The sequence below is a fragment of the Schistocerca americana genome, chromosome 2, assembly GCF_021461395.2.
Source record: "Schistocerca americana isolate TAMUIC-IGC-003095 chromosome 2, iqSchAmer2.1, whole genome shotgun sequence".
Lineage (NCBI taxonomy): Eukaryota > Metazoa > Arthropoda > Insecta > Orthoptera > Acrididae > Schistocerca > Schistocerca americana.
The window spans coordinates 113,944,257-113,960,671 of record NC_060120.1 but is presented as its reverse complement, the minus strand read 5'-3'; the positions used below and the strand labels follow the sequence as shown (position 1 = coordinate 113,960,671).

General features: G+C 37.5%; 1 protein-coding gene across 1 annotated transcript in view; it reads right to left on the bottom strand.

Moving 5' to 3' along the window:
* Positions 1 to 484: 484 nt before the first annotated feature.
* LOC124596263 (serpin B6-like) overlaps positions 485 to 16,415 on the bottom strand; it is a 253,035-nt gene continuing 237,104 nt past the window's right edge. The window contains exon 10 of the mRNA XM_047135338.1: positions 485 to 1,043. The gene's annotated coding sequence lies outside the window, so the exon portion shown is untranslated. The remainder of the gene's footprint in view (positions 1,044 to 16,415) is intronic.

The following is a 16,415-nucleotide window of genomic DNA, read 5'->3' as shown; positions in this document are numbered from 1 at the left end:
GTGACGACCGAAATGTTTCTGGCGACACGGGCGGTTTGTTTACAATGTGAGGCGGGCGGGGCAGGCGGGGCATGGTCGTGGTGTTCGCAGACACTCGGCGGATCCGACGGTAGCCAAGGCAGTGAAGCGTCCCAGGAGTCAATGTGACAAAATGGCCGCTGACCCGAAGCAGTGGCATCGTGGTCGGGTGAGCTCAGTATAGCTCGTGAAGCGTTGGCGAGTCCATTGTCCGAGGGCACGGCCTGTAGCAGCACGGTCGCAGGCGAAACGCTTGGCACCAGTGCACTGTTTGTGTTGTCAGTGGCCGCGCACAGCAGTGCACAGGAGCCGAAGTAGCATTGTTTGAGGTGCTGTCCACAAGGGGTGGGGTAGGAGCTGTCAGTTCGGAAACACGTGGCACTTATACAGGAAAAGTCACATGTCCAGTAAAACACAACTCATATTAGTAACAATTCAAATATTAGTTAACAATATTACTGTCAAGGATAATTTGCCAAGGATTATTTGTACAGTTTGTAATATTATTACCTGAAGAAACTATTTATACAATTTTGCAATTTATGCCACACAAAACTGACAAGAAAACATATAAAGTTTAACTGTAATTTGAGGAAAAAGATGTTTTGTAATAATGGTATATTATGTAAATCATTACTGGTATTGTATTCAAGTGACAAGGCAAAAGCCTCTTGGCTCTCAGTTTGCTCTCAGTCTTGCATGTGTTTTTGTAGTGCAGTCTTATACCACTATTTGTAATACACACTCTGTATACGTTTAATTTGTGAAGTTCATCATTACATTCAAAAGACTGTCTTGACTTCTTCTTCCAGTATTCGTAACTGCCAATCACCATCTGAGATACATGGCCAGTTGAACCATAGCAACAGGTCTTGAAAATTGACAGTTATTATAAAAATGCAGATTTACACCCATTGTCAAAGCAGCATTATAGCAGTTAAGTGAGCTGCAGCAGTCGGTTTACAAACTCAACTGCAAGAGGTTTTTCTTGTGCTTAACCAAAAGTCTCTTGGTGAGGACTATTGCTGCAATAAAAAGTATTTCAATTAAACACTGGGAAATTTCTTAAAAAGCATATTTACTATAGTGTCATGGAAATTGAGGAGTGTTGTAACACAATACAGTGGTGGGATCCAAATTCAAAACCTTAATTTGAATAGTATGAAAACATTCAAAACATTCAATACTAGAGTTCTTTCACTGTGGTCTATATAGGACACAACATGACATGGAATAGTTGAGAGTACATGGGTTAGCGATATTGGAGCCCTGAACTGAGCCTGACATTAATTCCACTTACTGGTGTCAAATTCTCTCTATTTCCTTTCCTGTCAGCCTCTATTGGATAACTCTTGTTATTTCAACCCCAACAGTATTAGGTTTTGACACCTGAGGGAGTCTTTTGTTTTCCATCCTAAACTCAGCTCTTCAATGCTGCTGCATTACAGAACAGCGTTTTGAATCACCAAAGGATAAGGGAAGAAAACCATGAAGAAAACATAAGTGCATTCTGATGCCCTGCAGGATTAATGGTGCAGGAGTACCAAAGGCTAGGAGATATCAGAACTCCATAACTTGTGAGACAGGATGGGCTCCTGAGCTGTAGTGAAAGAAGCCAGCCAAGGGAAATGAAAATCTCAAAAACAAACCCACTGACAGCCAGGTCAGTGAGCTAGTAGAGAAGTTATTTCACTGCTCAGAGTATCAGTATTGCGCCTCAGAAAGGACTGACTATAAATATGACAACCAATGCTAGGAACAGGTTTAAGAGATGGAAAAAAACATATTCTGTAAATTGTAGTATGGGACATAAAATCCTTTAATAACAAAGATTACGAGCTTACTGAAGAACTAAAATATTATGGAATCTCAATATGTGTTCTCCAAGAGACAAAAAAGACAGGCAAAAGGTAGAAGGAATATGACCAGCACCTACTCATTTATAGCAGTGCTGAGAAGGAGACAAGAGGTACAGCAGGAGTACAGATACTTATCCACAAAAAACACAAAGATCTTATTGAGAATTGCAAATAAGTCTTTGAGAGAATAGTTTTACTAAAACTGAAATGTGCTCATCACAAACTGAACATTATCTCCCTGTACAGCCCAGTGCATTGTAAACCTAGAACAGAAAGAGAGACTTTCTATCAGCAGTTACAAGAAGTTATCAATCTGATATCTTTAAATGAACTTCCAGTCATAATGGGGGATTTTAATGCTCCTATTGGAAATAGTGACATCCCTGGAGTTAAACAATGATTTAATGAAGACTATCTAAATGATAATGGTGAGATTATGATCAATGTATGCTCAAGTCATGAACTGAGAATAAATAATACTTGCTGTGAACTCACAGAGAAGTACAAACACACTTTTCAGAACACAAGAGGTCATAAATCTACAACAGATTACATTGTTACAAACAGAACATCCATCCTCAGTCAGAGCTAGATGTCAGGACTTTAAACTCTGCCAAAATAGAACACAACCCACTCATGGGAAAAGTGAGATTGCATATAGGAAGGAGCAAAACTGCTAAATAACCAACTTTAAAGGAAGAAAAAACTAATACAGAGTCACTACGGACTGAATCTACAAAAATTTTATATCAGAGACAATTAGCATAAAAAATAAAAGAGAAACCCATTAATGCAGTGGATAATGTAGATCAAGCTTGGGAAAAAATAAAGAAAGTATTGAAGTGGCAGCTCAAGAAACACCAGGTACAAGTGTTTTAGAGCAAGAGAGGAAAACAAACAGATTACCATGGTTTTGCAAAGAGGTTAAAGAAATGTGTAGAAACAAAGATGTAGCTATTTGAAATGTAAAACACTCAAAACACAAGGATCTTATGAAGATTACAAAAGAACTCATAAAGAGACAAAATCACTAGTGAATTGTTTTAAACAGAAACACCAGGGAACTTTTTCTAAAAGTTTTGAACATGACTTCTATTGGTTGCAGAAACAAATTTGGAGAATAATACAAAAGCAGAGGAAAGAATTAAATCAGATTTTGAAAATGAACAACATAAATGATAAATGATGGGTCAAATATTTAACAGATATGCATAAAGGTAAAAAAATCAACAGAACATGAAGAGATATCAGAGATCAGTATACAAGTAAATGACGATGTGACCATTTCACATGCAGAGGTAGAAGAAGCCGTGAATTTATTAAAAAATGAGAAGTCTCCAGAGAAATACAGAATCCCCAATTAATTACTGAAGTATGGACAATATCCAGTAATTGAAAAATTAAACAAGTTTGTTAAAAATTGATTTGACTTAATCTGATTTGGTCCTGTTCATCACATATTGTACAAAGAGTGTACTAGTAATGTAGACAATAATACAAAATAACGTTAGATTTTTATATATCATACAAATACTTATTTCCTATTAACAATTTGTTGGGGACAATATTGCCATCTGCATTTTACTGGTATTAGTTTAAGTGAATGCTTAAAATAGCAGATTGAATGGAAGTACTCATTTTTATCCCAATGCCACAAATAAATTAATAAATTTACATTTTGTCATTATGATTTAAATTAAAATACAAAGTTTTTATATTCATTACATAAGTAAGTTCAAGTGCATACCTAATAGTGTAGAATAAACTGTAGCACACATTTTAACCTATGACATAAATAAAGTTACATTTTATCATTATAATTTATGTTAGGAATGCACAATTTCATCTTCATAACGTAAGTAAAGATTTCATTTTAAGGTTGGTTTTCTTCCTAAGTGGTTTCCTTTATTTTTACTCAACAGGGTGCCTTATTACTCTAGAAATTCATTCATTTTATAAAAAGTTTGTTCTCTTGGAAATGTTTTTAGTTTCCTTTTGAATACCTATATGTTATTAATTTCCTTTTATATTGATGGAAAGCTTGTTGTATACTTTTATTCCTGATTCAGTTACTCTCTAAGGACTTCTGTGAGACTTGCAGAGTCTCACTGGAATTTTTCCCCTGTCCTGTCTTATGCTTGTGAATGTCACAGTTTTTATGGAATAATTCCTTATTGCTGGCTACAATCATCATTAGTGAGTATATATATATTGATTTGTAACAATGAATGTCCTGAGTGGCTTAAAGAGACCTCTGCAGGATGTTGTGTTAGAGACGCCGCATATTAACCTCACACCTCATTGTTGTAATTTGAAGACTTTTCCAACTCCCATAGCATTTTTCCAGAATATAATACCATTGGAGACTGTAGACTGGAAATATGCAAGATATGACAAAAGTAATATTTCTCTGTCAACAAGGTGAGAAATAGTTCTTAGGGATGCTCTGCTAAGTTTTTTTGACCAGTTACTCAATTTATTCCCTCCATTTTAGCTGGCTGTCTATCTCGATCTAGATGCCTAGGAATTTTGCATGTGTGGTTTCATAAAGTCTTTGGTTGTTGGTCTCCTTTTCAGAAACATGAAGTTATTTACTGTCTGAAACTATATAATGTTAGTTTTCGAAAAACTTAGGGTTATGGTATTTGCTGTAAACCATTTGTGTACTTGGTTTATGACTGTCAGCTCTGTATCATACATTGAACAGTTGGGACCCTTGATCAGAATACTTGTATCATCTGCAAACATAACTATTTTTGCTCTATCATTCATTGTAATTTGTAGGTCATAAATATAGATCAGGAAAATCAGTCGTCCAAGGATCAAGCCCTGGACACCATATTGTACATTTCCCCAAGTAATACCACAACCCTTTTGGGATCCTGTATCCTCTTCCACTGTTATCCCTACTCCCCCGAAGAGAGCATATGAGTAATATCAATAATTTACACCAATCTAAACTGCTGCTTTGGTTTTGTCTTTTCTGGTTATCTGGATCCAAATACACTGAAGATTTTTGTTTTTTGCAGCAAATCAGTGATTTCCACTAAGTTAAGCTATAGTTTTGACATTGTTTACATTGGGCTTCACCAGTATGCAGAATAAAGGAAACATGTTGGATTAAAAGCTAACGCACCATCACAATTTGTACATTGTACAAACTTCAGGCACATGGTAGGAATAATTTTGCTATTGTAATTTTGGAGTAATTAACAATTAAAATTCTGATATTTCTAGTCATCACAAGACAGCTGTTTTTATGTTTTCAAGCTATAAAATTGCTTGTATCCCTAATAGAAATATGACATGATAATTTTTCAGTCAAAGCCAAATATGCTCATGTTCTAATTTTTGATATGAAAGACCCTTCCAACTACAGAGGGATAAAACTATTGAGTTCAGTTCTTAATCACCTAATAAAAATGATAGGAAATAAAGTAAAAAGTATTATATCCCTTGCAGATGTAACGTTCCCTGGCAAACTCACATTATTAAAGAACAAGAGTTTATTTGTACCATATACGCCGCTCTGGGCAAGTTGTATATATCATAATTATTGAACAAAAATATTACTGAATGTGGTGTAAAAGACATTTGTTATTCTCCTTATATTTTTTGGTTGTAATATTTCTCTGTATTTAGGATAGGAATTTTTCTGTATTTATTATGTGATTGTAAAATGTGTCAGTATTTGCGATAGCAGAGATATATAAAATGTTGTCAGAAGAGAATAATATCGTCAATTTGCAAAGAAATGTTAATAGTCAGCAATACTATTTAAGCACAATGCATTATGTATTCTTTGGTCTTCTCTGTTCAGAAGTCATTGCGGTAGGACACTGTGAAAGAGTTTTTTACGAATGTGTAGACTTCTTTTGTCTCTGTCTGGACTTAGCCGCCATTAGACGATGCGTTACGAATTAATGTGAGTTGTATTGTTGTTTGATCTAAATATATTAGAGTTTATCAAAAGTGTGAATTATTTATGTAAATTAGCTTGCCCACGTCATCTATAAAATTTCTTTAAGAATTTTTCAGCATTTTTTAGCGGTGTTGCTGGGCTGTGCCACGACCAACAATAGGCGGCACATTTAAAAAATTATCAAACCCGTAAATCGCGAACAGACACATAAAAATCAGTAGTGAATTAAGAAATTGTTCTTCTTTTTCAGTGATCCTATGGCTGATAAAATTTGAATTAATTATACGTTTGTGCATTCGTAGGCGGATAGCTAATGTTAGTTAACATTGAAATTTAAACAGTTTGGTTCTTTCAAAATATCTTAAATGTGTAATGAAATAGGTTTGATCAGTGATAAATGTCGGCTTGGCAATAATTAAAACATTTTCTGCTAATAGAAGTAATCTTGTGTTCTATGGCTAGTGCCGGGATAAAATTCAGTAAAAATATTTAACAAAAAAAAAACCCACTGCATCTGGAAAGTGTATGCCAAGGCCGAATGATTTAAAGGACTCAATTCTCAACCTAATATTCTTAACCAGTTCATATGAGTTCACGTAAATATTATTCTTTCTTTAAATGTACGTAATTCTTAAGAAAGTAAAAATTTTTATTACCACACGAAAATAAGAGAGTGGTTCTACAACAAAGTTCGCACGAAAGAAAATTAACTTAAAAGCAAAAGATAAAATTTATTATTCTTCTTTAACGAAATTTCAAATCAATTCCATTCATTTCGACGATTTCGTTAAATTGGCGCCCAACGTGGGGCTCGAATATGCAGTGGCCACTAAATACCCATGAGATAACTAGGGAATTAATATAGTATAACTTTGTTGCAGAACATTTAATAATTTTTCTATGTATTGTATGTATTGCATAACCAGTATTGTGTGGTAATACCTGTGTATGATTTTTTGCATGAGAACACTATGTACCCAGAGGCAAGCTGAAGAAGAGAGCTCAATATTTCGAAAAATTAATTACCTACCACAATATCAGGGGGCAGCTGCACCCAAGATAGATCACCAAAAGGTAAAGCTACAGTGTACTTGTCCTGTGGGTAGTAAAGTAGCCTCAGTGCAGTGTTCTCGGATCATTAGTGGTGTGCTTGTTGTTAGTACTTTGTTTTAAAATAACAGGACATTTAGGTAGTTAGTCATTGTAGTATATAGTAAGTGTGTATTAGTTAATGTCCATTTCTTGTGTGATTATGTCAGTGAAACCTGAGTGTTAGGATATTTAGTTCAGATTTTATTTCTTTTGTTTACTATGGTTAGATTGCGTAGTCAGAAAGATATCAACATGGATAATGAGCAACAGTCAGTAAGTAGTGATACTGAGTTAGAAAGTGGGACACAAAGTAATGTTAGTGACGTAGTTCAGGAAGTACAATGTGAAAATCTGGGGGCAGAAGGGCAAGAAATGTTGCCATTGCCACCCAGTGATTCAGTTGATAGCGGAAATACTGTGCCATCCGCAAGCACCGGACACGGACCAGAGAGTGGTGAGGTGTCAGAAGTGCAATCATTAAGAGTTATGTTCGAGCGCATGCTCAATTTCCAAGCTGAATTTGTATGTGTGCAAGCAGAGCGTGATAGAGAACGTGATGCTAAACAAGCAGAGCGTGACCAGAGATTGGTAGCTGAATTTGCATGTATGCAAGCAGAACGCGATAAAGAACGTGATGCTAAACAAGCAGAGCGCGATAAAGAACGCGATGCCAAACAAGCAGAGCGCGATAGAGAACGTGATGCTAAACAAGCAGAGCGTGACTGACGCCTGCATGAGAGGGACTTGCAGTTGATGCAAACTTTAGAAGTTATGCAAAGTGAGATTGTTAGTTTGAAACAAAAATATGAAACCATACCCAAAACGGTGCAAGAATTAAGCGAAAGAGTAGATAGTGTTCAAGTGGCTAGCGCCAATATCGTAGAGGAAATCAGTGTCCTGACTAATAGGGTCGAACAACTAGAAATTGACACAACTCAAGTAATTGAGAACAAAGTGATCGAACAAGTGCACAAAGTAGAAAATGAAGTCATAAAAGAAATAGATCAGAAAGTGCACGCCGCAATTGAGGCCAGAGATGTGGGCTCAAGTGCGGATGTGCAGGATCTAAAAAAGATAGTGCACAAGGACATTCCGCTGTGGCAGCGGAGTGTGGACCGTCGTCTTGCCGAGATGGAGCTTAGCTTGCAGCATGACGAGGCACGGGCGTATGTCACGCCAGCCAGGTCCAACAATGATAGGCATATAAATACTGCAGTAAAAAATTGCGACTGCAAGACAGAACAGGCAACCAATGTAAGCGAAACAAATAAATGTCATTCCAAAGTAGTGATTGAAGAAAGCTTGATTAGGAACCGACAGTTTCAGATCTTTACAACGGAGAAGAGGTCTGTTCACCCTGTAGTGTTTATCAAGGGATTTAGAAACATTTTGCCTAGCGTTTGGAGTCATACCCAGAAAATACAGTTCGTTATGTCCTACATACAAGGAGATGCTGCATTATGGGCAACCGAAGCAGCTGACAGTTGTGATACATATGAGCAATTTGAAAAAGCATTCTTGGCCAAATATTGGTCAACATGTATCCAGGAGAGATTACGGAAGGAGGTATATAATCCAGAGCCGTATTCTCCACGACTAGGCAATTTGCGAAAATATTTCGAGAAGTACATTAATAAGACCCGTTACTGGGACGAACAGATTTCATCCCGGGATTTGATCAGACTTTTGAAATCACACTTGCCGATACATGTAAAGGAAAAACTTATACACGTGCCTGAAAATGATATGGAACATTTCTTGTCTGTTCTGGACTCAATTGACCTGATTCAGGAGGATGTTAAGGCAGCCTCTGAACAGGCTAGAAGTAACGGAAACGGTTATAGAAATGGTCGAAATAACACGCCTCCACCAAGTAATGGAAACGGCGGAGGTAATAATAGGAGACAAGAGTATGCACAAAACGGAAATAGAGGTAGAGACCGGAACGGCAATAGTCCGCCGGTGAATAATGACCGGAAAAGGAGGTTCGATGACCGGTATGAGACAGGCCCACCAAGCAATAATAGATGGAAAAATGCCAGGGGGCCGAGCAACACTAATACTTATAATGATGCAAACTGAACTTGGCCGCAGAACCAGAGGCCCAGTCCGGACCGGCAAAACAGTGATAGATATGACAATAACCGACCGCCACCACAAAATGCGCCAATTGCGCAACCGTGGCGGCCGACGCAACACAACGTGCACATAGTGGAGGTCAGTGACACAGAGCAGCCACGCCCATCCACTAGCAATAATTCAACAAACTAGATGCAGCCGAGATACGCTCTCCATCGTCGGCTGAGGTTTGGAGTGAGAGCAGCCCGACGCAGAACAAAACACCGAACAAAATCTGTATCCTTAGGTATAATGACGGGGTACAGATGGGAGATGAATTAACAACTGAACCATCCACGTGCATAAAGGAGCACAAAGACAAAGTACAAGCGATAATAGGGGTCAAAATTAATAATATTGATGTGCAAGCGGTCGTAGATACAGGTGCTACTGTCAGTGTTATGAGTATGGACTTATTCAAAGTACTGGGGAAGGAAAGGCGTATGCTGACTTTTCCCGTGAATAATTGTAAAGTCACTGGAGCCATAAGTGCACAGCGACAATTAATTAAACTCCAAGTGCGGGTAGAGATGTATTTAGGGGATGAAGCCATAGCGTGCTCATTCCTGGTAGTAAAGGGTTTAAAAGTAGCCTGCATTTTGGGGGTAGATTTTTTGAGAGAAAGGGACTCAATAATCGACCTTTCTCAGGGAAAATTAAGTTTGATGAATGCTGGTAGGAGAATAGAATTGTCCATGCTCAGATCTGAAGAGGTACCTGTACCTAATTGTAATGCTATTAACATAAAGTGTAGGAATCAGTCGATACTACATTTAGACAATCATTGTCTAGGACAGAATCTCTATTATCCTGACGTACAAGGTGATCAATTAAAAGCAAATGTGGACGTACTTGTGAACAAAGTATCACAGTCCGAAAATTTGAACTCTATGCAACAGCAGGATTTGGTACAGTCATTATCTAATTATGCAGATGTATTTTCAGAACGACCAGGAATTGTTAAGGGATATCAGTACAATATCGAGGTGAAGCCTCACAAAACTTACTGTCGAGCCTCATACTCCATTCCTTGGCCCAAGAAGGAAAAAGTTTTTTTTTTACTAACATTTGGAGAGTTAAATAAATTGTTCAGGTTATACATTGCATATAAGCACACAAGATAAGAAAAGCAGGGTGCAACCTTACCAGGTGCGCTAAAAAAAGGGAAGAAAAATATAATCGACATGTGACGAATAACCAAAAATTTAGTGTTGGGGACTTGGCACTCTTACGCAATCATCCTAAGTCCTCGGCATCCTTGAAACAGAATAGCAAGTGGCAATTGTTGTACAATGGACCTTTTAGAGTAGTAAGTGTGCCACATGAGTGTAGCTATCTCTTAGCAGATCCCCACTCAGGGAGAGTACGGGGACTGTATCCGCGTAAGGATGTAAAAGCATTCCTACAGTAAAAGACTAATAGTCCTATGTGGACACCATTCTTTTGTAAATAATGAACATTAATGATGTGTGATCTTTAGAGATAATGTACTAGTGTAGAAGTGTTTAGTTATAAGAATATGATTGACTTTCTCATGTGTATGGATATTTGTGTTATGTACTCTTTTAATTTGTGTTATCTAGAACATGCTCTAAATGTTTGCACAGATAATCTGATTAGTGCAATTATTTGTAGTGTTAAGCTGTGACAGAGTTCAATCAAAAAGAACATTTTAGTAATGATTAGTTAGTGTACTACATAATTTTCTATGTGCCCAAATTTGAAATATTTCTTGGCACAATCTTTTCTATTATGTGTATGTATGTAGATATGTGTAGCTGTCAGATTGACAGATTCGAACCCAGAATAATATCAATAATATGAGGCCCTGAGAACTTTATTATCTCACCAATGTTATTAGAGAAAATAATGCACCCAGTAGTGACCCGAGGGCACCACGGGAGGCAAACTTGTTGCAAATTTATGTAATGCAAAGTTACGCACAAAGGAGCTTCAATTGAAGCATGTGCAGATTCAAACAGTAAAAAAGAGCTAGCCAGATACAGTCCAAATCAATTTTTGCCTACAGAGACTACACTGTAGTTACGTAGGACGTTGATAGTAAAGTGTGACATGAGTTCAAAGGAGTTATTGAACAATATGCCTGAATCCGGCTGGAATGCACAAATAAAATCTACTCGAACACGAATATAGATGACTTTTGGGCAAACTAATACCAAATTTTAATATTTTGTTACCATGTACGCAAATATCACACCTTGGTAAAGAGTTACGAATGTGCTATTACAAAAAAAAAAAAAAAAAAATTGCACAGCGGACATTGTAAATAAAAATAAAGGAACTTAAACAAAAGTGCAGTATTGTGCGGCAGAGACAGACAGTGACTGTTAAACCTGCAGCAATACGTCACGGAGTAGTTGAGTATAAGTAATAAAAAACTGTATCATCGCCGTGTGTGCAAGTGGACAAGGAACTAGCACGACACGAACAGTGAACCGATAACGGACGGTGGATCAAGCTAGTGTCAAACTTTAACTCTTTGTGTGTCAAGGGGCGCTAGGAAAGCGCATTGACTACAGAGATACATTTTGTCTAAAGGTGAAAACTTGCGTGTGACTAATGACAAGTCATGACATGGTGAAAAATATTGTATGCCCATAAAACGTGTTACTGTGACAACGAAACATTGTGCAAACCAGACTAGTGAAGGCCTACTGAGTAATAACTGCCACTAACTGTGTGCGTTTTTTCCCACAGCAGGAAAAATGCCTATAAGGATAGTACACTGTTTCTGAACTTGTTGCATGTTTCCTGGAGCACTGCAAGAAGACGTCGCACGGGCGAGTGGATATCCAACGCGCATCCGGCTACATCAGCTATGCAGCGGCCGCAGCAGCCCGTAGCAGACCAGACAGACAGCCACGCCCCTCCGCGCCGTAGCTGTCAACGCCGGGGGCGGTGACCTACACGGAGTAGGCGCGCCGCGCCGAGCGCCGCTCAACAATCACTCCGCACCGCTCACCAAATACAGCATTATTGATTTTTTTTTATGTTCACATAAACTGAATAACATGTCAATGACTTCATTTCGATAAACATTGAACATTTACTACGTAGGACAAGTGACCTTGTAGTGTATCACAAGAATAATAGTATCACACACAAGAAACTTCAGTCGAACTGTATGTGACTGTGATATTGTGTAATTGTGTAACCGTTTGTGACGAACTGCTAATTTAATTCAAATGAATAACTGTTAAAGAGACAATATTGACCATGAACCAACTGGGATGGCTGGGCTCCGGCACAGTTTTGCCCAGGTTTTCTGTTTGCCTACGCCCAAATGGGGGAGCCATGAACTTATATAACCCTGGGACTAAATAAAAGAGCCATTCCATAACATATACAAGTGTAAAGAACGTTACTGGCACCATTGTGTCAAAGTGTAAAAACTCTTTGCCAAATGCTGCCAGGGGGCAATGTAACGTTCCCTGGCAAACTCACATTATTAAAGAACAAGAGTTTATTTGTACCATATACGCCGCTCTGGGCAAGTTGTATATATCATAATTATTGAACAAAAATATTACTGAATGTGGTGTAAAAGACATTTGTTATTCTCCTTATATTTTTTGGTTGTAATATTTCTCTGTATTTAGGATAGGAATTTTTCTGTATTTATTATGTGATTGTAAAATATGTCAGTATTTGCGATAGCAGAGATATATAAAATGTTGTCAGAAGAGAATAATATCGTCAATTTGCAAAGAAATGTTAATAGTCAGCAATACTATTTAAGCACAATGCATTATGTATTCTTTGGTCTTCTCTGTTCAGAAGTCATTGCGGTAGGACACTGTGAAAGAGTTTTTTACGAATGTGTAGTCTTCTTTTGTCTCTGTCTGGACTTAGCTGCCATTAGACGATGCGTTACGAATTAATGTGAGTTGTATTGTTGTTTGATCTGAATATATTAGAGTTTATCAAAAGTGTGAATTATTTATGTAAATTAGCTTGCCCACGTCATCTATAAAATTTCTTTAAGAATTTTTCAGCATTTTTTAGCGGTGTTGCTGGGCTGTGCCACGACCAACAATAGGTGGCACATTTAAAAAATTATCAAACCCGTAAATCGCGAACAGACGCATAAAAATCAGTAGTGAATTAAGAAATTGTTCTTCTTTTCAGTGATCCTGTGGCTGATAAAATTTGAATTAATTATACGTTTGTGCATTCGTAGGCGGATAGCTAATGTTAGTTAACATTGAAATTTAAACAGTTTGGTTCTTTCAAAATATCTTAAATGTGTAATGAAGTAGGTTTGATCAGTGATAAATGTCGGCTTGGCAATAATTAAAACATTTTCTGCTAATAGAAGTAATCTTGTGTTCTATGGCTAGTGCCGGGATAAAATTCAGTAAAAATATTTAACAAAAAAAAACCCACTGCATCTGGAAAGTGTATGCCAAGGCCGAATGATTTAAAGGACTCAATTCTCAACCTAATACTCTTAACCAGTTCATATGAGTTCACGTAAATATTATTTTTTCTTTAAATGTACGTAATTCTTAAGAAAGTAAAAATTTTTATTACCACACGAAAATAAGAGAGTGGTTCTACAACAAAGTTCGCACGAAAGAAAATTAACTTAAAAGCAAAAGAAAAAATTTATTATTCTTCTTTAACGAAATTTCAAATCAATTCCATTCATTTCGACGATTTCGTTAAATTTGGATCCAAATACACTGAAGATTTTTGTTTTTTGCAGCAAATCAGTGATTTGCACTAAGTTAAACTATAGTTTTGACATTGTCTACATTGGGCTTCACCAGTATGCAGAATAAAGGAAACATGTTGGATTAAAAGCTAACGTACCATCACAATTTGTTCATTGTACAAACTTCAGGCACATGGTAGGAATAATTTTGCTATTGTAATTTTGGAGTAATTAACAATTAAAATTCTGATATTTCTAGTCATCACAAGACAGCTGTTTTTATGTTTTCAAGCTATAAAATTGCTTGTATCCCTAATAGAAATATGACATGATAATTTTTCAGTCAAAGCCAAATATGCTTATGTTCTAATTTTTGATATGAAAGACCCTTCCAACTACAGAGGGATAAAACTATAGAGTTCAGTTCTTAATCACCTAATAAAAATGATAGGAAATAAAGTAAAAAGTATTATAACCCTTGCAGAGGAGCAGTGTGGTTTTAAATGTGGTAGGTCAAGCACAGAGGCAGTTTACATTCTTAGACAAGTTGTAGAGAAGTCCACTGAATACAACAGCCCAGCTTATCTTTGTCTGATTGATTTACAGAAAGCTTTTGATGGGATTCGGTTAACAGATGCGGTTAATTCGCTCTACAATCAGTAGATTCCTTCCAACTCAATAAAAACAAATGAAGATATTTATACCCACAACCACATCCAGGAGAAATTGGTTCCAGGTTAGCTACTTGCTTAGCAGTTAGTAGTGGTACTAGCCAAGGTGGCTCTTTGAGCCCACTGCTTTTTAACACAGTCATGACGTGCTGATAAAGAAGGTATTGGCTGGTAGTGGTTATAAAATTGAGGCAAAGAAATAAAAATCATTTGGTATGCCGATGATGCAGTTTGCTGCCAAACAGTGAAGATGTTGTTGTTGTTGTGGTCTTCAGTCCTGAGACTGGTTTGATGCAGCTCTCCATGCTACTGTATCCTGCGCAAGCTTTTTCATCTCCCAGTACCTACTGCAACCTACATCCTTCTGAATCTGCTTAGTGTATTCATCTCTTGGTCTCCCCCTACAATTTTTACCCTCCACGCTGCCCTCCAATACTAAATTGGTGATCCCTTGATGCCTCAGAACATGTCCTACCAACCGATCCCTTCTTCTGGTCAAGTTGTGCCACAAACTTCTCTTCTCCCCAATCCTATTCAATACTTCCTCATTAGTTATGTGATCTACCCATCTAATCTTCAGCATTCTTCTGTAGCACCACATTTTGAAAGCTTCTATTCTCTTCTTGTCCAAACTAGTTATCGTCCATGTTTCACTTCCATACATGGCTACACTCCATACGAATACTTTCAGAAATGACTTCCTGACACTTAAATCAATACTGGATGTTAACAAATTTCTCTTCTTCAGAAATGATTTCCTTGCCATTGCCAGCCTACATTTAATATCCTCTCTACTTCGACCATCATCAGTTATTTTGCTCCCCAAATAGCAAAACTCCTTTACTACTTTAAGTGTCTCATTTCCTAATCTAATCCCCTCAGCATCACCAGATTTAATTTGACTACATTCCATTATCCTCGTTTTGCTTTTGTTGATGTTCATCTTATATCCTCCTTTCAAGACACTGTCCATTCCATTCAACTGCTCTTCCAAGTCCTTTGCTGTTTCTGACAGAATTACAATGTCATCGGCGAACCTCAAAGTTTTTATTTCTTCTCCATGAATTTTAATACCTACTCCGAATTTTTCTTTTGCTTCCTTTACTGCTTGCTCAATATACAGATTGAACAACATCGGGGAGAGGCTACAACCCTGTCTTACTCCCTTCCCAACCACTGCTTCCCTTTCATGTCCCTCGACTCTTATAACTGCCATCTGGTTTCTGTACAAATTGTAAATAGCCTTTCGCTCCCTGTATTTTACCCCTGCCACCTTTAGAATTTCAAAGAGAGTATTCCAGTCAACATTGTCAAAAGCTTTCTCTAAGTCTACAAATGCTAGAAACGTAGGTTTGCCTTTCCTTAATCTTTCTTCTAAGATAAGTCATAAGGTCAGTATTGCCTCACGTGTTCCAGTGTTTCTACAGAATCCAAACTGATCTTCCCCGAGGTTAGCTTCTACTAGTTTTTCCATTCGTCTGTAAAGGATTCGCGTTAGTATTTTGCAGCTGTGACTTATTAAACTGATAGTTCGGTAATTTTCACATCTGTCAACACCTGCTTTCTTTGGGATTGGAATTATTATATTCTTCTTGAAGTCTGAGGGTATTTCGCCTGTTTCATACATCTTGCTCACCAGATGTTAGAGTTTTGTCAGGACTGGCTCTCCGACGGCCGTCAGTAGTTCCAATGGAATATTGTCTACTCCGGGGGCCTTGTTTCGACTCAGGTCTTTCAGTGCTCTGTCAAACTCTTCACGCAGTATCGTATCTCCCATTTCATCTTCATCTACATCCTCTTCCATTTCCATAATATTGTCCTCAAGAACATCGCCCTTGTATAGACCCTCTATATACTCCTTCCACCTTTCTGCTTTCCCTTCTTTACTTAGAACTGGGTTTCCATCTGAGGTCTTGATATTCATACAAGTCGTTCTCTTATCTCCAAAGGTCTCTTTAATTTTCCTGTAGGCGGTATCTATCTTACCCCTAGTGAGATAGGCCTCTACATCCTTACATTTGTCCTCTAGCCATCCCTGCTTAGCCATTTTGCACTTC